The sequence below is a fragment of the Tachypleus tridentatus genome, chromosome 6 (assembly GCF_004210375.1).
Source record: "Tachypleus tridentatus isolate NWPU-2018 chromosome 6, ASM421037v1, whole genome shotgun sequence".
NCBI lineage: Eukaryota > Metazoa > Arthropoda > Merostomata > Xiphosura > Limulidae > Tachypleus > Tachypleus tridentatus.
In genome coordinates, this window is record NC_134830.1 from 97,743,711 (window position 1) to 97,765,964 (window position 22,254).

The following is a 22,254-nucleotide window of genomic DNA, read 5'->3' on the forward strand; positions in this document are numbered from 1 at the left end:
ATATATATTCTTACATATTTTTTTGCTATCTAATGAGAGATATAATAAATTAACAACATTTTCAAGGGAGCACTTTTTGTCGACCCCCTGTATGTTGTGATTTAGTGAGGTTATCCTGTCTGACAAATATGGCTAATTACCATATAAAACTAGATCCGTTAATAGATATTTAATAATTCTTTCTTATATGAAAAGTTTGATTTCATTTTATCTGACATGTTCTTGGTGTAGTAAATATAACACAAATTATATGTAATAATTATAACATATCCTATCAGAATTATAAGTATAACCTCTTTATCTCGCTCTTATAAATTTGACAGTATCTACTGTGACTTGATTAAAGTCGCATAATCGTATAATTGCATCAAGTGGTGTCATGGATTTTACTTATCCTGTCATCACGTGCTGGTGTTGTAAACTTGACCTGCCTCCCTTGACGTCTTGGTACACCAAATGTCCTCCTATAAAGTGCTTACTAATAAATTTTGTCTGTCTGTCATGATGTATTAGTGTAACAAATTTGACTTTCCTGCAATGACATGCTAGTGTAATAAACCTGACCTGCATCCTATGACGTCATGGTGTAATAAATCTAAGTCTTCTCCCACGATGTGCTTATTAATAAATCTAGTCTATCTGCCATGACGTCTTGGTGTAATAAATTTGGCCTTCCTGCAGTGACGTTTTGATGTAATAAATTTGACCTGCCTGTTATGACGTCCTGGCATGATATCTTGGTATAGTAAATCTGACCTGCCTGCCATGAAGTGCTAGTTTGTCACGATGTTTTGGTATAATAAATTTGACCTGCCTGCCTTTACATGCTGGTATAATAAATATCACCTGTCAACCATGACGTGTAATAACTCTGACAATGATTAAATAAAGCTGACCTTTCTGGTGTGATCAACACAGGAAACAGGCCTGTTTTACCTTTATGTGTTCAAACTTGAAACACATATTACTATAAAACTATTAAGGAAAGCGTAAACATCAGAGCATGCTTTAAATAACACAATCTGTACAACTGACGATTAATTTATTCTATTTACACTAACTGAAATAGTTGCATTTCTGATAGCCTCACTTAAATCATTTAATTTATTTATTATTTATAAAGTGGGACATAATGGATAGAAAAATTTTATTATGTTATTACAAACTTACTTAAGTCTCAGGTCTTTCAAAACGCCTTTCTAAATTCCGATATTACATATATTCTTACATATATACATGTCTCTGTTCCTTTGCAATTAATTTAAATAGCCTGATTATGTAATAAGTCTGTATTTGAAGGGCAACTTGATGATTGCCGTTTTCTGTCATCGAAAGTGCTGAATGATAACGTCGATAAAGCACTTGTCCTGTACCGTTAAATATTCGGTAAAACCATGATGTTGTCGTAAGGTTTACGTTTTATCTTAAGAAACCCAATGAAAACCTCCGTTAAAAGTGTGATTTATTTACACTTCATTGGAGTAACCGGCTCTCGGTTATTGTCTCACCAAAGTCCTTACAGCGGAAGGTCGTCAAACCTGCAATTAGATGATCAGCACAGTGAGGACCAGGGGTCGCTGCTTCCACCTTTTAAGTACTTATAAATGTGTGTTTGGGTACAGCGTTAGTCAGAAACTCGCCTGTCAGAAGTGTTTTCTTGAGGCAAGACGTCAGATACCTGAGATATTTATGGTAAGTCTGTCTATTTACTTAATGATATGTCTATCTGTCGAATACACGTCATTTATGAGACAGATGAGAAACAGTAGAACTGGCTTTAATTATCTATATATGATATGAGAAAGAAATATTTGGATGACCAATTTAAAGTAGATGTTTAATATTTTAATAAAGTTTCATTAAATACATCTGAATGACCATAAATATAGAGATATGTTCATGTTTTTAAGTAAAAACAATTTCAAAGTAAATTAAAACACTAAAACCTTTTAATATTATATTGAATATATAACTTTAGAACTAAATTAGCTGAGAAAAAAATGACCATGTTGACACAAGTATGACAATCTGTATGACAAAATGTAGATGGATCTAGTAGAAAAATCAAAGTTATCGTTAATCATATGATCATCTCTGCTAGTGTGTGGATGACCACATGATCCATCTTACTATTTATCTAAAACTTAACTACACTTTTGTCTAGAAAATTGTTTTTTTGATAGCATATAGGTCTGTACATAGTAAACCGTAATTATTTATCCAATTATATTATATGTCTATACAGCTAGCTATCTGTATTTAGATGTGTCTGTTCACCAGTTATTTAGATAAGTGACTGCGTAACGATGTGTACTTGTCTATCTGAATGTGTTTTTGTTCAGTTAATTGTCTTTGTGATGATATATTTGTCTTTCTGCATATGTTTTATTTAATTAACTGACAGGTTGATGATATACGCCTGTCTATCTTCATGACTGCGAGATGATATACACATACTATGTATCTGTATGCATTTAATTAAATTATTGCATAATGATATACTTCGGTATTTGCATGTGTTTTTATTCATTTAACTGGCTGCATGTGTTTTCTCTACGTGTTGGCATCATCGTAGATCACATTTTGTTAGAAATATGCTATGTTATTAAAAGTTTAGTTTATAGTATTATAGCTCCATTTTGGGTCTTATTTTATCAAGTTAAAATTAAAAGTTATTAATTGTGTAATTTATCTTTGTGTGCTGTGCAGTTAATTGAGTAATTATTTTATTTGTTGGTAAACAATATTATTATTTTTATATTAAATCGTGGATCATGCAAGAGGTGTGTAATAGATTATATTAATAAGTGAACGAGTTAACACTGCTACCTGCGAGTTGATATCTGATTAAAATATTATAAATTCATAAAAGCAATGAAGTTAATGTAGATTGACATCGTGTCATCTTATTTTTAAGTATTCGGTCATCCTAGTATACTAGTTAACAAATAAAATAGTGTCGAAGTCAATGAACGTTTATAAGACTATATTATTTTTACTAGTATTCATTGTGGTGTTTAGTAAATTAACAACTTTTTTAATAATATGTTGCACCCTTATAAGCAAATGTTACACCTTGTTATATGAAATGACATATTAATGAGTAATTGGTTTTATGTTGGTTGGTGTGAAATTTATGCTTATGAACAGCGTTAAGGGCAAGTTAACCCATACTGTTTTATTTAAGCCTTTTATATTATATCCTCCCAGGACTAACCCCTTTTCTTTTGTGTTTTGACCATTTTTCGTACATATTAGTCATTTAAATTGCTGATCTATTTCTCTAACTTGATCTTTAACATAAGTGTACAATATTTGAATAAACTGTTACTATTATTCACTTAGTGCTTAAAACAGTTTCAATGAAATAAATAAAAGTAACGTATCCGGACATTAATTCAAAATCTTCAAAATCAGAAGTTGTAACAATTACACATTACTTGAAATTACAAGCATGCGGTGAAAAATTGCTTAAGTAGAAGAATACCAATAATACGTATAAGATAGAAAATATATAAAATCTGGAAATATTTGGTGAACCATACCTAGAAAGAAGGAACATCTAATAACAAAGCGTTAGGAACAAAATCTGAGCTCCTGTCTTAATAGAATATATATAAAAAAAAGCACCATTTTCAACTTTTATATCTTACTACGGTTTTGAACTAAAAGGGTCAGTACCTTGAATATCCTAAATATATACCCTTAATGGGAAAAATGGAAAAAATAGATTAATATTTAATATTAGGAACACGGGGGTCAAAGTAATTATATTTGCCTAGGTTGTATCGATGTGTAGCTGCATATCAGGTTTCATGTAAATATACAAAATTCATGAACAAGGAGAAGAATGAAAATATTTATGCTTTTCGATTATCTGTTTCTTCAAATCATCAACAGATAATAAACTGGTTTGTTTTGTTTGCTTTTTGTAGAATTTATGACAGTATAATTTAGTTAGTTAAACCATCTGCACAATAAGCAGACTTACATGTTAGAATACCGCCTGTCTCAAAGAAGGTACCATATTCCTAACTTTCTGTATTTCATTACTCAGTGTACGAAAGTTATATGTATAAGTATTGCTTTCATTTTTTTGTATTAGTTTATGACTCTTCACACTGGGTTACCAGCGTTGTGTCCTCTACAGGAATCAAACCCCGAATATTAACATTACAAGCTTATCGTTGAATCATCTGTTGGTTTATAGTTTAGTGAATACACAATTTAATTCACAACACAATTCTTGTTTAGGTTTTTTCACTCTATGAATCTTATCAGGGTACATTTTATAAATTATACATATATGTATTATGAATCTTATCAGGGTACATTTTATAAATTATACATATATGTATTATGAATCTTATCAGGGTACATTTTATAAATTATACATATATGTATTATGAATCTTACCAGGGTACATTTTATAAATTATAAAGATATGTATTATAAATCTTGTCAGGGTATATTTTGTAAATTATAAAGATATGTATTATAAATCTTATCAGGGTACATTTTATAAATTATAAATATATGTATTATGAATCTTATCAGGGTACATCTTATAAATTATAAAGATGTCTTTTTTTTCTCCACCTTTTCTTCGAGACTTCACAAATCAGAGAGTCGAATTATTTCAACACAGCTTGTCTTACTATATGATTTTTAAACGTTCTAATAATAAAACATTTCACATTCAGCTTGTCTTACTATATGATTCTTAAACGTTTTAATAATAAAACATTCACATACAGCTTGTCTTATGACATAGTATAGTTGAGAAGATACTTTCTGTAGTTACTAACACTTCCTTTCCTTGACTTGTTTTTCTTACATTAATTATATATTTTCGTTATAAACACTCTTTATTTCTTAGCTTAAATTACTTCACACCTATTTTCATCCCAGTGGCTCAGCTATAGGTCTTATGGCTTGAAACGCTAACAGTCTGGTTTAGATACTCGTGGTGCCCAACAGCACAAATAGCCCATTCTGTAGCTCTGCGTTTACTAACAAATACCAAACACACGAAATGTCACAGGTCAGAGAATAAACAGATTTACACTTCTTTTCCACGGCTTATACTCAGTATATTACAGTTGAGAGGATATACATTTAGTTATTATCACTTCTTTCCCATGGCTTGCCTTACACAAATATTACGTTTGAGAGGGTACAGAGTTTATTCGTGGCTTTCTTTCACTCAATATATTACAGTTGAGAGGGTACAGATTTAGTTAACTCTTCTCCTCTTCAGCTTGCTTTAATCAGGGTATATCATTTCTCATAGAGTTTTAATTATAGAAATGACTCTTCGTTGGCTTGTTTCATTCATTTAGAGAGTACATATCTTATCATTAACACTTCCTATCCTTGGTTTGTTTCATTCACGATACGTTACAGTTCAGACAATACATATATCAGTGTTAACATTTCTACTCCTTACTTGTTTTATTCAAACTATAAGGCAGCTCAGAAAGTACCTATTTTAGTTATGTTAACACTTCTTTTCCTCTGTTTGTTTTCTTTATGATATAGCACAGCTCAGAGAGTGTCGATGTTAATTACTGACAATTCTCATCCTTGGCTTCTTTTACTCACGCTATACCATAACTGAAAATATAAGTTGTAGTTATTAACACTTTTCATCCTCGACCTGTTTTATTCAAAATAAACGATAACTAAGAGAGTACCCATTTTAGTTTTAACATTTGTTTTCATTGGCTTATTTTGCTTAGAGTGTATCACTATTCAGAAATTACACATTTCAACTATTAACACTCATATCCCTCAACTTTATTTACTCACGAGATATATGTCACAGCTGACTTAAAGGTACTTATTTTAGTAATTATCATTTCTTTTCCGTCGCTTGTTCTCCTCAAACTTATATAAGAGAGTTTAGATGTCAGTTACTGAAACTTATCTTTCTTGGCTTGCTTTGCTTACGGGGTATCATAGTTTAAATATTATAATCTATTAACTTAAAGGCTGCGGTTCCTAATTCCTATCTTTAGTCCTCGGCACTTACTAGTTCCTAGCTTTACTCCCTGACACTTTCTAGTTCCTAGCTTTACTCCCTGACACTTACTAGTTCCTAGCTTTACTCCCTGACACTTTCTAGTTCCTAGCTTTACTCCCTGACACTTTCTAGTTCCTAGCTTTACTCCCTGACACTTACTAGTTCCTAGCTTTACTCCCTGACACTTTCTAGTTCCTAGCTTTACTCCCTGACACTTACTAGTTCCTAGCTTTACTCCCTGACACTTTCTAGTTCCTAGCTTTACTCCCTGACACTTTCTAGTTCCTAGCTTTACTCCCTGACACTTACTAGTTCCTAGCTTTACTCCCTGACACTGACACTAGCTTTACTCCCTGACACTTACTAGTTCCTAGCTTTACTCCCTGACACTTTCTAGTTTCTAGCTTTACTCCCTGACACTTTCTAGTTCCTAGTTTTACTCCCTGACACTTTCTAGTTCCTAGCTTCGCTCCTCGACACTTACTAGTTTGGAGATTCGTTAAGTTTTCCAAAGCGCTCACAATACTGCAGTCCATAAAATTTCATATTCAAGCTATAGTCCTATTAATGCTATTAGCTCTAAAAATGCGGTAACAAAAGATCTTAATACTTAACACTCTTAATACTTATTGTACTCCCCTGTACTTTCACTCTCGATAAAGTACACCTTCTAGGAGTTTTAAAACGACTCCTTCTCTGGTAAGTCGGTCTGTTTTTATCTACTAAAAAGGGTTTTGAATGTATAGAGTATATAAGAAATATAATAATGGGTCTGTGTTATCATAAATGACTATTGTAGCTACCACAGCTCAGGTAAGTGTGACAGGATCCATTTATTATGTAATTTTCGAGGAGAAAAATTGAATATTTTATTTGTTTGTTTGACATGTAGCAACATTTGTTTCAAAGGTAACGAGGAGATCTAAAGTTTGGTAAATACCAATAACTCAATATGTAATCTCGAAACGGTTGGTATAGGTATTAAAACTTTTATTAAAATAAAGTACAGAACAACGTTTTTACCTTCTTAGGGTATCTTGAGATTACTAAAGAGAGTTTGCAACTGAAGTTACCTGAAGATGACCTAAGAATATCAAAACGCTGTTTTGTAGTTTATTTTAATTAGTTTTAATACCCATACCAACCGTCTTTGGGATACATTTTTACTTTAAGTGGGTTTCTTGATCATGTAATAACTCAATATTTTGTAAATCTTATACCAAGGCATTTCCCATAAAATGTACAGCATATAATTCAGTATGAGAATTAATTGAAAGTATTCGAAATGAGCATACGTATAATATATTAAAAAAAATTATACTCGTTGTAAGCAGCTCGAAGTGCTAATATGGTAAAACAAATTGACTATTTTTGTTAAAGATCGAAAGAAATAATGTACATATTTATTTGTGTTTCGAGCCAAGTGGATAAAGACATGATCAAATGTACATGTTTATTTGTGTTTCGAGCCAAGTGGATAAAGACATGATCAAATGGTTTTCAGTAAATGAGTATATTAATGAAGGGACCCAAGAGCCCAATACATTATTTCTTATTTCTTACGCCAATCAGTAGAGTACTACTATTTGTCATTCCGCTGGCCACTTCTTTGGGGTTAGGTTGCCTCCCAGGTGGACTTCACGAGACACTGACTGACCACTTGTCAAGTTTGCTAACGAAAAACAGAAAGTGGTTTGATCTGAAAGCCATGTTGGATGAAAATTTAACAGTTCAACCCTAGGAAACCCATTTGTCACGTTACACTTGAGAACGGTAACCCTATATGTAGTGATAGTTGTTAATGATAAAACTGGGAACATCACCCGCTGTTGTCTCTGCTAGAAATCGCTCAGTCATTAGTGGCTAATGGTAAGAGTGAAAGCAACTTGTCAACAATGCAACATTCTGCTGCTGCAAGGTTATAAACTTACACTAATATTACTTTAGCAAGGTATTAAATATATTACCTTTAAACACTGACATAAAGTATATCTTTAGTATTAGGTAAGATAGATTATGCTAGTTTTAGTATTACAATTCTAAATGTCTGATAAACAAGAAGGTTTTTTAATGATATTTATCACTTCAGATAGGTTAATAAGCTTATTAAACGACCAGCTGAATACTGGAGTATCTCTCGCTATATATTTATACATAAATGTAACTCATTACTAAATGTATAACATTTAAACCGATAACCTACATATTCTCAATACGTCAAGACTTTATTGCGTTTGCAAAATAAAATCAAAAAGTAAACACAATAGTCTTAAATTTCTTATATGTGTTGCTGATTAAGCAAATATTATGCAGATTGTGTATTCTATTGTAATCCATTTACTCAATATTTTACATAATTACAAAGAAAGACATGGAAATAAGTCTAACCGTTGAAATATATTATAAATTGTAGTTAAAGTCATTAAACCACTCTTTTGGTTAACAACTAGTTTTACTCTTGACGAGAATTTAAAACTGCTAAAACTCACACAAACGACGACATATGTATGTATATATATATTTTTTAGTATAAATATAGTTTTATGTACAAGTGTAAGAGGAAAGATTTAGGTATTACTAAATTAAAATAAAATACTGTGTTGATTTTGAATATTAAGATAAACAATATTGACAAACATAGTGGTATGAAATCATATGAGAGCCTATTTCATTCGAGACAAGAAATGTTTCAAAACTTTTTGTTTTGAAAAGTATCGCGATAAATGGCTCAAACTCAATATAATCTTCAGAGCATGCCCACCATGCCTACTGTAGGGGCATTGTGATGTGACGGTCAATCCCACTATTCATTGGTGAAAGAGTGGCCCAAGAGTTGGCTGTGGGTGGTGATGAATAGCTGCCTCCCTCTATTCTTACACTGCTAAATTAGGAAAGGTGCAGATATCCCTCATGTAGCTTTGCGCGAAATTATAAACAAACCAAACAATTGAAGCTTTTGCAAGTAAATTATATCAGAAACTTAAATTGTAAGGTTAGTAGTGGACATTTTATCAGATATAAAACGTAAGCTTGAATAGAAACTATATCAAACATTTAAGTGAAAGTATGGACGCAAAAACTACATCATACGAATAAGTTGTAAAGCTTACGTGTGGAAAATACACTAGATACTAGTTAAAAGCTTGGATTTGGAAATTATATCAAAATCGTAAATTATAAGCGTATCCATAGAAACTACGTCAAAGATTTTAGTTGTAAGTTTGAGCACACTAAACGAGACACTAAAGTTGTAGGCTGAGCTGTACAACCACATAAGTCACTGAAGTGTTTGTAAGCTTGAGCGTACAAACTGTATCATAAATTTAAGGTGTAAGGTTAAGTGTGAAAACTACATCAGACAAGAGCAGCAAGCATGGGTGTAGAATCTACATAAGGTATTTAAGTTGTAAGAATAGGTGTGGAAATTACATCAGAAACTTAATTTCTACGTTTGGTTGTAAAAACTACATTAGAATATTAAGTTAATGTGGAAACTACATAAAACACTTAATTTGTGCCATTGGGTTTAGACATTTTAAAGGGAAATGTTATAACCTTGGGTGTGAAAACTACATGAAACATGTAGGTATAAACTAGAATGTAAAAACTATATAATACCCTAACTTGTAGTTTTTGCTATATAAACAATATCAAACGTGAATTTTAAGTTTAAGTGTGAAATTTATATACGACTCTTGGTTGTAAGCTTAGGCTTTGAAACTACATGAAACACTTAAGTTGTAGACTAGGATGTAGAAACTAAATAAGTCATAGAAACTACACTAAACACAGATTTTAAGCTTTAGTGTATATACTGAATCAGACCTTATCTTGTAAGTTTGGGAATATAACTACATCAGAAACAAGACATAAACTTGGATAGAAACCATATTAAACACTTAAGCCCAAAGTTTGCCCATATGAACTACGTCAAGCAATTAAGTGGTAAGCGTAGATAAAGCAACTACAACAAACACCAATTGTAAGCTTTGGTATGGAACTGCACTAGACGCTTAATTTCTATGTTAAAGTGTAAATTTATTATCAGATAATTAAATTGTGAGTGTAGAAACTACAACAGGCATTTAGGTTGTAAGCTTGTATATGGAAGTTATGTGAACTTCAAGTTTAAGTTTATGTCTTAAGCAACATAAGACACTTAAGTTGTAAGAATGGGTTTTGAAACACTTTAGTTATATGGTTGAGTGTACAAACTACCTCAGACACGTAAGTTGTAAGGTTAGATAATAAAACTACAACAAACACTTTATTTTTTAATTGGGGAGCAGAAACTACATCAGAACCTTAACTTCGCGTGAAAACTTCATCGTACATTTAAGTTGTAAACTTGAGTGTAGAAACTTCATAAGACAAAAGTCGTAGGTTTCTGTGCAGAAACGATATAACACACTTTATTCTACCCTTTGGTTTTGAAGGAACATCAGATACTAACTTAAAAGCGTGTGTGTAGAAACTACAACAAACAAAGTTAAAGTTTGAATGTGGAAACTACATCAGACACGTAAGTTTTGGCGAAGAAACTATCTAAGACAATTAAGTTGTACGCTTAAAGTTGAAAGCTATATCAGTTTGGGATTAGAAACCGCATGACAAACTCAATTTATAAGCTCAAATCTAGAAATTAGAAAGGTCAAAATGGTAAAGTTTGTTATGGAATTTAACTCAGACACTTAGGTTATAAGCTTCTTTGTGTAAAACCACATCAGACACCTATGTTTTGAGCTTGGATATAAGAGCCACATCAGACTCAAGTTGCAATTTTGTGTGTATAAAATACGTAAGAAACTTATAAATGTGTATATTATATTTCTTATGTATCACTGTCCTCATTTCTTTGATTTGTATTTTAAGCTTACATTAGATCATTATAGTTTTATAATACAGGTGTTAGCGGTGACGACAGGTTTTATGCTTTTGTTCATGTTACAAATTTTAACGAGTGGTGATACGAAATAGGATTCGTATCTGTGCTCGAACAAGCTTTATTGTATACAACAGTTGTGTTGCCTTCTGAAACTGAGATGACAATCTTTAAAAATGAAAAGTGTCTTATTGAAATATCAAAAGATTCATAACGTCAAGTTGGTAATATATCCATATTTGGCAGCCTGATTCATTACGTGGATTTTAACACTTGGAATGAAGGTGCTGACAGTTGCTTTTCTTAAAGACCGGTTACTTAATCTCGATTTTTTAATCTTTACGACTTAAATTTTATCTTCTGACTAAAGATTTCCTTCATATGGAAAATAGTTACAAACTTTGGGGACTATTCAAACTTTTCACGAATATATAAGGTGCGCAAGCCCTGCTGTTTGTTTTTCTCTTTACGCATACTGAAAATGATTCTGTTCTCTCATCGATTAAAGGCTTTTTTGTTCGTTGGATAAGAAACTGTTATACTTCTGGTGACATTTGCATAGTTAATATCTTAAAAGGTGCTTACCCTTAATGCAGATATTTTTCTTATGTGTATGAAAACTAGGTTTGTTTGTTTGGTCAGTTGTCAGTTTTTTAATAAAAATTGAAGAGTAATTGAAGCAAAGCTCTGCACTAATCATGCTTCTCACTGAACTCAAGTGGCAATTAAGGCACAAAAATTGCTGTTTGTAGAGACGGAGCTACGATAAAATCAATTTTAACATGACTATGGTAAACTGTGTATAGAATTCAGGTTAAGAAAGTACCTTGAAATAATACTGCACTCTAAAAAAATACGATTTCACAAATTTAAATATTGAAACAAGCAAGTGATACACCCAAACAAGTGTAAATTCACAGTAATTTAACACATCGACAACAAAATCGTAAAATATTGAATGCTAATATTAATATAAGCATTATTTTGTTTGCGTATGGGTTGGAAAAGTTTCCATTACGCTTATAAATTCTCAACTTTGCATTAGTAGTAGAAGTGCAGACTTTTTATTGTTCTAAATTAACCCGCTTAAGAATATGTATTCTGACCTTGTCTTCAATATCGAGTGCATTTCCAATAAACACACTTCAATCACATCTTTTTTTCTTGTTGGGATGAACTAGACTGGAAACTGGCAGTAATCCTGACCCCTCTGGTAGCTATGTACACATAGGCCTGGCATGGCCTAGCGCGTTAAGGCGTGTGCTTCGTAATCTGAGGGTCGCGGGTTCGCGCCCGAGTCGCGCCAAACATGCTCGCCCTCCCAGCCGTGGGGGCGTTATAATGTTACGGTCAATCCCACTTTTCGTTGGTAAAAGTGTAGCCCAAGAGTTGGCGGTGGGTGGTGATGACTAGCTGCCTTCCCTCTAGTCTTACACTGCTAAATTAGGGACGGCTAGCAAGATAGCCCTCGAGTAGCTTTGTGCGAAATTCCAAAACAAACAAACAAACAAAAGCTATGTACACAGGTTTATATTCCAAAAGTTGTGACTACATCAATAACTACTTGTAAACAAGACCATTCTGCTATTTAGATACAATACATTACACATCTAACGTTTAATTACCCATTATCCATATAGAAGTAATGCACATCAATACTTACTAATGTGTATGTTCATTCATAAACTTCAAAATCTAAATAACCGGTAAATCGGTAACCAATTTGTCGCCTATATGTTCTTCTTTATGGATAAAAATTCTCAACAAATTAATGAATGAACTACAACCGTAAAAAGCTCAATAATCAAAAGTGATAATCCCAGTTTACATTCCAGATACAAACATCAAAGCTTGATAACAATAAGTGATAATTTAAGTTTACCTTCCAGATACAAACATCAAAGCTTGATAAGAATAAGTGATAATCCCAGTTTACCTTCCAGGTACAAACATCAAAGCTTGTTAACAGTATCTTCAGTATCTTCTACATCTAAGCATTATAAAATATGTTACCACAAACAGCAAAGCTATAATATTTTTAACATTATTTGCTGTACAAATAGCAATATCAATGTTATTGTGAAATATTTAATTACATTTGATAAGTATTTAATTTAATGTTAATTTTGTGACACGTGGAATACAATTTATTACCAAAATAAATAATTATTGAAAGAACTCGAGAAATGTTCTTTGGAGTGCATAATAGCTGAACAAACGGAAATAAATTGAAAATGAGTTTACAGATTAAATAAGCTCGGCCTGGCCAGGTGGGTTAAGGCGCTCGACTCGTAATCTGAGGGTCGCGGGTTCGAATCCCTATCATACCAAACATACTCGCTCTCTCAGCCATGCGGGCGTTATAATGTGAGGGTCAATCCCATTATTCGTTGGTAAAAGAGTACCCCAAGAGTTGGCGGTGGGTGGTGATGCCTTCTCTCTGGTCTTACACTGCTAAATTAGTGACGGCTAGCGCAGATAGTCCTCGTGTAGCTTTGCGCGAAATTCAAAAACAAAACAAATATAGTTTAAATATCGGAATAGATTTACCAAATTATCACATGAAATAAAAGCCAAAAAGGAAGAAACATATAAAAATCCTAAAGAAAAGGAGGGAGAAAACGAAAAGAAAAACAAGACTGTGCAGAAATATTTGCAGAATACAAAGGTGGTAAGTAACAAACATAACCAAAACTAGTTGATTCATACATCCATGTTGTTACATCACTATTTACTATATGTATAAATATAGCCATGGTAAAACTGTTTCTAAGTTCTTAATTTGAATACATTAAAATAAACTGCTGCAACTACTCAAGTATTATTGTTTGTGTTTCCACCCTTAAGAACACTGTATCTTTACTTATTAACATTTATAGTCATGAATTCCTATCATTGATGCATTAAAAGAAACAGTTTTGAATGTACATATACATTGTTTCTGAAAAACAAACTGGTCTTGTTTACTAGCGGTTATCTATTCAATACCATTTGTAGAATATACCTCCGTATATGACAGAGGGATCTTATTCTCTAGTGGTTATTGATCTGGTACACATCTGTGTAGAATACATCCCTCTGTATAAGAATGATTTATGAGACTTAAAGAATATAGATTTCATATATACGTGTAGAATATAGATTGTAGAAAGGTTTTGATTTCTTGAGTTTAACGAGTTGTCTCCCACCAGGACAGTGGTAAGTCTGTGAACTTGCAAAACTAAAATACTGGGTTCGATTCCCTGCAGTAGATACATCAGATAACTTAATGTGGTTTTGCTACAAAACGAACTGCACACATTATCGATTTGGTGTACACTCTGTAAAATATAGCTCTGTTTATGGAGCATACACGAGACTTGTTTTCTAACGGGACTTGTCTACTAGCTAAATACACTCTGTAGGATATAACTCTGTATGTGTATGATAAAAGAGACTTGCTTAGTAACGGTTATCTACTAAATACACTCTGTAGAATATAACCCTGTATGTGTATATGGACGGGTCTTCTTTTCTGATCATTACCCATCTAGTAAATGCTTTGTAAAATATAAATATACCTGAGTTTACACATGATAGAAGATTTTTATTTCCTAGCACTTATCGATATACTATAGAACTGTGTATGATGGAATATACCTCAGTGTATGGATAATAGATGGGGCTTGTTTACCGATCTATTCAAAACACGCTATAGAATATACTTTCATATATATGGATGATAGACAGGTGTCGTTTACTAGCGATTATCAATATAGTTTACACCTCTGCAGAATATTTCTTTGTATATGAACAAAGAAAGTTTCTTGTTTATTAGTAATTATCTTTCCAATATACTCTGGAAAATATTCTTCTGTGAATAGCTTCGTGAAGGCTTTATTTCTATAGAATATTCCTCTGTATATGGATAATAGAAGAGTTTTGAATGGTAGCAATTATTGATATAATATACACTCTATTGAATATACCTGTTTATATGGGAGATAAACAGGTCTTGTATACTAGTGATTATCTATTAAATATACTCTGTAGAAAATATATCTGTGTATCAATTATAAAATAATGGTTATAGATTTAGTATACGCTGCTGTATGTTGATAATAGAAATGTCTTGTTTTTTAGTTGTTACCGGTTTAGAATTGACTTGTTAATATGGACAAAAAACTGTTTTTGTTTTCTAGTGGTTACCGATCTAGTGTACACCCTTGTATGCGGTTGATGAACAGGCCTTGTTAATACTGATTATGAATTTAGTATACATTCTGTATATATATCCCTCTGTATATGGAAAACTGACTGGTTTTGTTCGTTAACGGTTTGTAACGTAGTATATGAATGACAGACGGGCCTCATTAGTGTTTGTTGTACTTTTCTTGTTTTGTGTGTATTTTACTGGCTTTGTTTTATCGTACAATAAAAGAATATAAGAAAATTACTTGTACCTTGCTAAGGCCTAGTATTTTACAATGTAAAAGTTTAGTTGGATGTCCACAGAGAATGGTTCATGTTACCTTGAGTTTCGTGTTTTTAAAAGACGTCTTAGCTTTGTACCTCGTGAGATTTGTACATCGTGAGCTAATTCTCTGTCCACGCACAAAGACTTCTTTATTTTTCTGAGAGATTAGGTGCCCGGCTTGAAGGTGAGGTCAAATAGAATCAAATCTGTTTTTCACCTTCAAGCCGGATTTGATTCTCCGTTATATGGGGATTTTATTGAAAGGTGAGACGAGATTGAAGGGACAAAACCGATGTAGAACACAACGGTAAGCTTGGTGCAGACGTTTTTCCTGCGTGCGTATCTCTATTCATAAATGACCAGCAGTGTATGAGGCTCTCCTCCTGTAGCTCTATGATTGCATGGGTTACTGGACTAATCACATTCAACATAAATGAATGGGTAATACTATTATCCAGAAAACAGAGTTTCAAATAGAATAGAGAAAATGTTGTTTGGGAATAGACAGTGAATCTCTACACCATCTGAAATAAAACAAACTAAAAACAACATCATAATGCAATAAGTTAAGTAGAGATTTCGAAAAAATAGATTTGGTTTTGTTTTTAGCAGCAGTGATTCAATGATTCAGAAATTTCTTTTTCATATTTAGTGGCTCATTAACACACTTACTTAAAAAAAGGTTCGTTTGCTATGTACTGTATACGAGCAGACGATGACGGAAATAATATACAGAGGTTAAAAGCCCAGCTCTTGTTACTTTCGTGTTATAGCCTTCTAAAATACCAATTTAATTTGCATGTGATTTATGTTTTGAAGTTTAAAATGTGTATAATCTATGTTTGATTTTTTGTTCGTTCATTATTCTACATAGTTATATTTTTTGTGTGTTTCAGTAACACTTATACAGTTGAAAAGTCTTACATTAACGCTTTTACTATTTTTTATCTTCGTTGCTAAGTAAATTTATGCTTTGGTGTAGAAAATTGAGGACTAAAATTTGGGGTTCGATAGCTCATTGTGTAGCTTTGTGCTGAACACTAAAGTAACTGTTATGCGAAAACAAAAAATATAGGTTTAATTTTTGTGACATTCCACTTAAGTGGATGATAATACAAGCTCTGAAAACATGTGACATCAAACAGAGTATTTTAGTATGACGAGCAAGGTTTACCTTTTGAAAGTTCTCGAGTTTACTTAGGTTTCGTATATCTGTTTGAAGTTGATTTCTTGAACCTATGCGATTTCTTAACATAATGAAAATGAGTATATCAGGATACTTCACTGATTAGTATTATGTCAACCAACCAATCAAAACAACAGAACACCAGATTTATTGGACTCAATGTTACTGCTATGATACGTGTACGATCAATAATGACCATCATAATCTATGGGGGAAAAAATGTAAATTCATAAATAGTTATTTTAGTTTTATGTTACTTAACGAATAAAACAATATCTTACATTGATAATAAAAGCAGTTGCTCGACAAATGATTTGAAGAAATTTTGTAAAACAAGCATTCTTATATATTGTAGCACACTCTGTCCCTCGATGGTTCAGCAGTAAGTTGGGAAGTTATAACACCAAAATTCGAGTCTTGATCACTGCGGTTGGCAAATCGCAGATAGCTCATTAAGTAACTCCGTACTTAACAAACAAGTGTATCTGCTAGCTTTTCAAAATTCCCAAGTATTTACATCCATTGAAATGTAAGTTTTTCATCAAATAAACAAATAGTATTACTAACAATGAAGAAAAACGATGGTTTTGCTATTGATTGAAAAACTTTTGCAACTTACATAAGTTATAAAATTATGATATTCTTAAGATAAACTTAAATTATCACTCTATTATAATACAATGTAAGCTTAAAATGAAAAGTAACTTCGACTTTGTTTGTTATTATTTATTGTAAATGTGTAGATATTAAATAACCGAGCCTGAAATAAAATATCTAAGTATGAATATTAACAGAAAACTTTATATCGGAAAATTAATTATCAGTAAATGAAGAAACATATTTCAGGAAGCTTTTGCTTTATCTCAGAAGTATCGATAAAATACAAAATTACAAATATACAGGGTGTCCCAAAACAACGTTTACACTCTTTGGATCATTAAAACTTGCCTTATTTATTGATTTTAACAATGAAACAAGATACATATGATAGCCAAAGGATTTATTTAAAGATTTAATACCGAAATCAAGAGAAAAAATAACAAATAAAATTCTTCCCAAGGAAAACTCTTGTAAAATGTCACAATTTGCTTGCTTCACTTCAGGAGTTCAAACTGAAATCCGTTCTGCTCCAGACACATCTCATAACGGGAAGAAATGGAAGTGCACACATCAAACACCATCTCATCTGGTATTAAAGCACATTGTTCTTCAATTCCAACTCTCAATTCGTCAATTGTTGCCCTTTTTGTGCTGTAAACTTTGTCTTTCAGAAACCCCCACGACAAAAAATCCATGGGTGTCAAATCTGGTGATCTAGCAGGGAATTCTACACTTTCTCTTCGTCCAATCCATCTGTCTGGCATAAATGCATCCAGATAAGCTCTCACGTCGCGATGGAAGTGGGGAGGAGCGCCATCCTGCTGGAAGGAACACTCTTCTTCTCCAAATTGTTCTTGGATGCGTGGCATGGCAAACTCTTGTAACATGTTGAGATAATTCAATCCTGTTACGGTGTCTTGGAAAAAGAATGGTTCGATGAGGCCCCTAGCGGACAGACCACACCACACAGTCACTCCAGGCAAATTCAAGTGATGTTCTTCTGTAACATGTGGATTTTCTGTTTCCCAGTAGATGCAGTTGTGTCGATTTATTGAGCCATACAGCTTAAACGTTGCTTCGTCACTCCAAACAATTTTGAGTGGAAATTCATCATCGCCTGCACATCTAGCAAGATACCATTCACATAACTCAACCCTTCGATCAGGGTCATCTTCATTCAGAGCGTGAACAAGCGATGGGATGAAACTTTTGCATCGGGAACGCTTCAAAATGCGATGAACGCTGGATTTAGGGATACCTGTTTCACGAGACAGTTGGCGCACTGATTTTCTTGGAGAATTCAGAACATTATCAATGACCTCTTGCTCTCTTGTTGGGCCTGTTGATGATCTTTTTCGACCGGAGCGACCCTTTCTGGTGGAGAGTTCCGTGTTCATCAAACTTGGCGATGATGCGTGAAATGCTGGGGCGAGATGGCGCATCCATATGGAACTTTCTAGTAAAACGTCTTTGAACTTCAGCTTTGTTTCTGACTTTCCAAAAAGTTTTGAGAATAAATATTTTGTGCTCGATTGTAAGCTGATTATCCGCCATCCTTGGACACAAGTCAAATCTGAAACAAAAGAAACGGTTTATTAGCTATACACAGTCAAAGAGTGTAAACGTTATTTTGGGACACCCTGTATTTTAATGTGCTTGTCCACTTGGTCAACATCTTGTACACAGAATAGGTCAAATGGCCAAGTCAGAGACACCTATGCTATAGTAATGGTCATTATAATGTTAATCTCCATATTTAAAGAAACAGTAACCAGTCGGCAACACTTTCCATATGAAAACTCTATCCTTAACCGAATAGCGGGATTGACACACACACGTCTAAAAGTATGAAGTGTGTTCGGCAGCACCATTTTTCAAACCTAAAAATTTCACTTTCCTGCTTAAAAAATGTAACCATTATAACTATAGATGTTGATAAAAAATAAATAAATACCGTTTCACAAAGAGGATCATCAATATGATAGTCTAAGACACCTACAAAATCTACCCGAGCACCCAAAACCAAGAGAACGAACTTTTCGTGTTGTGAGAGAGTTGTAAAAAATGACCTATACCAAGTGCAAGTGCGCTCCATACTTCATTAAATTATCTACATATCATGACAGAATAGTTAAACGGGATTTACTCTTCACTTTACTAGTAATGCGTATCAGAAGCAGAATGCACCATAAGAGCTATCACTCCCTTCTGTATCTTGGGGACAGTGACTTGTTTTTAGTTCATATTTCAATAACTGTTAGAGAAGCACCTGGGTTTCATTGCCATCCTCCCGGGAATTTTAGTTGAACCATCTACGTGTAAACAACAGCAAAACTCAACAACATTCCTGTTATAGTGTGAGTGCATTACAGCAACGGAATTATTACAGTTGGTGGTATTAGAATGATCAGTCACTCAATAGATCACAATTTTCAAATGTGGTCATCTCTACCAATGATATCTTATCAGATAATGTAGTGTTTTCAAAATATTACGAATGTTATGTGGCTACGCCTATTGTTGAATATAAACTCATACAGAGCACTTGTGGCCTATCCTTGATTATTCACTGCAGAAACATCCTCGATAGCTATTCATTAGAGATAACTTCATTCAATTTTTTTCGCCAGCAATTAGTTTAGCCATAGTTAATTTCTTATAATGCAATATTTTCTAATACATGTAGAATTTGTATTTGTAATAAATAAAAATATTTCCTTAATAGGGTTATTCGCATTTTTTTACTTTACACTTTGATTTACAATGTAAAGCTATAATTATTTATACATTAAATTTGATTAGTTATTATTTATGTATTTACTACATTTATTGTACTATAGTACCAAAGTTTCCTGAAAACAGCACAAACAGTGTCATTCTTAAATACTGAAATTTGAGTCTTATTAGTGTATGCTCGGCAGCTCTAACGCAATGTATTATAATCAAAGAAATACAAGATAATGCTCAAATGTCATCTGTCAATGAATGCTTGACATCTCTTGAAACGATGATTCTTGATGCTATATTTAGAATAGCGAAAGCAATATTCACCACTGAGTTCTTAACCGACATTACTTCGTACTATACATACAATATCAAGTATTTCAATGTCACTGCGGTTTTCGTAGTTTTGAAACAATGTCTATCGCTTCTTACAGTATCGCCATTATTGTTACTTGACGTTTCTAACGTATTGAATATTTGTCCATCACCTTCGAGTAGATCAAAGAAACATATACTTCCCGGTTCACATTAGGTGAATCATATTCATACATTTTGCTGTTGTTTTGTGATCACGGTCTTCCACTTGTGATACATTGTTTTATCACATTCACAAAATATGTTGTTTTCTTTTTATATTCTTATCCAGACTCGAAAAGGAATACACGTAATCCAGTAATTATACATTAAGGTAAATATGATGCAGAGTAACAAGAAGTTCATTATATACATTTCATTTACATAAAACCTGTTCTTTTATTCTAACACGTGTAGTATAACATGATTGCGATCTATTGTTGTTAGATGTTTTTCTGGATTTTGCTGTAAAAAGAAAACTGTTGGTAGTTTAATGTAGTAGTACAAGTTATTTTAGTAATTCCGTATTTTCCATGTCAGTAACACCAGGTAGTGAAGAAATTTGAATAAAACTCAACTTTTTTTTCATGAGCACGGTCTACATTAGCGCTGCAATTTTCACTGCAATAAAAGACGACTGTTAGGTCTTCATTTATTTCTTGCTCTCCCGCTACCATGTCCATTGTAGTTTCTAGTCCACAAATTAAACGCTGGTTGCTACACAGGAGATGAACTGTTGCTAGCAAAGCTTGTGGCTGATTGTGCCTATTGTCAAAGCTCAGCTAGGTGCAGAAACTTCGGCTCACGGAACGACGTGGACTTTGTTATCGTCCCTATTCAACTGTGACGGAGGTAAACTGCTTCGAAGGCTGGAGGACAGGTCCCTTAATGAAGTGCATTGTGACTTCCTGTAAGACTGGTATTTAAGACTAATTTCCGACCAGCGGTGGCGTATGAATGAACTTCAAAGTGGATCAATGTTTACTTTGAATATAAAGTTTGAAAACAGAAGTAAAGTCAGAACTCGTCCACACTACTTTTTTTCCCTTTTGTCTAAAGTACACACTTTTTTCCCCGGAGGTTTATCAAACTATCACTTTTCTTAATGATTATAGTATTTGTTTTATTTATTAAAAACTTGGAAAATTCTGTTTTTCTATTGCTACTCAAAATTTCTTGAAAATTCATTACTTGATTGAAAATAGTCCTTAGGCAATACATCTGTGGTGTGCTGCAAGACTAGCATTAGAAATAATGTATTAACTTTACTTTAATTAGTTCTCTATGAAATTACAGAACATTTTTCGTCCTACAATCTTAAAATCGCACATTGATGTGATCCATAAATAAAATAGATGTCATTTTTTAAAAAAACTAACACTAAACTAAATCAAAGTTTGTTTGTTTTTCACTTGTCAATTGACATTATAGAAAAAAAAATGTTATTCGAACACAAAATATACAATACTCTTCAACTGTTATTATATCAGAAGCAATAATTGCACATGACGAAAACAGAATTATGTTTTCATTATATAAGGCGGAAAGACGTAATCTATTTCGTAATCCTTGTGACTTGTTATTAATTTCATATCACTGTTTAATTTCGAACTTTGTTTCTAAAAATTTTAAATTATCTAACAGAGAATTAGAGTACGTCAGCTAAAGGAAATTTAATGTTGAACAGCGATACACGTGTTTCCTTCAAACATTAAAATAACTTTTACTATGTGAGCAGACCTTACATTAGAAGATCGGTGTCCAAAGAGAAGTACCCTTCTTTGAATAGGATAATAAATAGTATGTTAATTACGTCAAATCTCAATGACTGAATTACATTGTAGTAATTTTCTCGTTCAAATAAAATTTAACCATTATGTCCATATTTATCATTACCTAACAAGAAAAACGTGTTTAAATGTTTGTTAAAAACAGTGTAATGCAGTAGTTAACTGTATATTTCCAGTTAAGCTAAACTGATTAATAAGTTATTTTATACAACACTAACAAAGTATGTTCAAGTATAA

The 22,254-nt window shown here is 32.8% G+C and overlaps 1 protein-coding gene across 3 annotated transcripts in view; it reads left to right on the top strand.

Annotated features, from left to right (window-relative positions):
- LOC143253134 (uncharacterized) overlaps positions 1-22,254 on the top strand; it is a 331,617-nt gene that overhangs the window by 30,080 nt on the left and 279,283 nt on the right. The window contains exon 1 of one of the 3 annotated variants that reach the window (XM_076506468.1): positions 1,672-1,692. The exons of the other annotated variants lie outside the window; for them this stretch is intronic. The gene's annotated coding sequence lies outside the window, so the exon portion shown is untranslated. Of the gene's footprint in view, positions 1-1,671; positions 1,693-22,254 lie in introns of those variants that run through there. 3 annotated transcript variants of the gene reach the window in all.